Consider the following 1,585-nt stretch of genomic DNA (forward strand, 5'->3'; position numbering starts at 1 on the left):
TCGAGTTGGCGTTTGGCTTCAGCGATGTAGAGGTCAGTGCGCCAGACTACCACTGCGCCCCCTTTGACGGCTGGCTTGATGGTGAGGTCAGGATTGGAGCAGAGGGATTGGAGGGCTGCGCATTGTGAGGGTGAGATTTTGGAGTGGGGGAGGGGGTTCGACAGGTTGAGGCGGTTAATGTCCCGGCGATAGTTGGAAATGAAGAGGTCGAGGGCGGGTAATCGGCCAGCGCGGGGTGTCCAGGTGGATGCAGTGTGTTGGAGGTGGGCGAAGGGGTCTTCGGAAGGTGGGCGGGAATCCTGATTGTGAAAGTAAGCTCGGAGGCGGAGGCGACGGAAGAAGTGTTCAATGTCACGGCGTGTATTAAATTCATTGATGCGTGGACGGAGGGGGATGAAGGTGAGTCCTTTGCTGAGGACTGATCGTTCGTCCTCAGTGAGGGGGAGGTCTGGAGGAATGGTGGAAACTCGGCAGGGCTGGGAGCTGTGATCTGGTGTGGGTGGGGAGCTGGGAATGGGGTCGGAGCCAGTACCTGGAGTGGGTGTGCTGGTGGGGGGAATGGGGGTAGCGTCATGAGCAGGGGTAGTGTTCCCCTCGGGGTTCTGGGGGGTGGGGATAGTGACAGTGGGGTCTGTGCAGGGATGTCAGCAGAATGCAGGTGAGTGGTGCTGGTGGGGGCGGAAGTGGTGGCAGACACGACAGTAGGGGTGGCGGAAGTCACTGAGCATGTGACATCAGCGATGATGTGAGGGGCGGGGAAGTGATGTCACGTGTGATGCATGAGGAATTGTAAGGGGCGGAAGTGGTTGTGGGAGTGGACATGATGAGGGCGTAAGTGACATCATCAATCAGCGTGGGGGCGGCAGCTGCACCAGCCGCATGGCTAATGGCGTCCGAGCAGTTCCAGAGGCCGGGGGAATCTTCTGGAATGTTTGAGGAGCACTGATTATGGAGGTGGGTAGATAAAAGTTTGTTGTACTTACAGTTTTTGCCGCCCTGTAGCCTACATTCTCCTGTACACTGACAGACTTCACAGAAGGTTTTAATGGAAACCTGAGAGAAATTGCTGGGAGGCCAACTCCAAGTCAGACATAAAGCATATGACAACTTGAAAAGTAAAATGGGTTTTATTGCTTCCAATTCCATGAATATTGAGGAGGGTAAGGCTGGGCTGTCACGCTCCAACTCTTACGTGGAAATCCATTCAGATTGAGTAGCAATCCATGATACCACAAAGGCCATTAACCACCATTGAGATGTCTCAGGTCCATTCATGTTTGCTGGGACTGGCTCAAGGATGCACAGATTGGCAGAGCTACACTCTCACCCTTATCAACCTGTGGATTGAACACCTTTGGGATTTGACATAGTCATTCAGAGAATTTAACATTCATCTAAAACTGAAAACATTGAGCAATCTGTAACTTTTCTGCAGAGACTGACATAAACTCCATCAACTCATTCCTTCACAGAACTGTTATGCTGTTACTTTAATGAAGAAACCATGAGTCTCTCACTGCTGTAAAAGGTAAAAAAAAATCAAACTACAGGTTACAGTTGAACAGGTTTATTTCAAATTGCAAGC

The sequence above is a fragment of the Chiloscyllium plagiosum genome, chromosome 40 (assembly GCF_004010195.1).
Source record: "Chiloscyllium plagiosum isolate BGI_BamShark_2017 chromosome 40, ASM401019v2, whole genome shotgun sequence".
Taxonomy (NCBI): Eukaryota; Metazoa; Chordata; class Chondrichthyes; order Orectolobiformes; family Hemiscylliidae; genus Chiloscyllium; species Chiloscyllium plagiosum.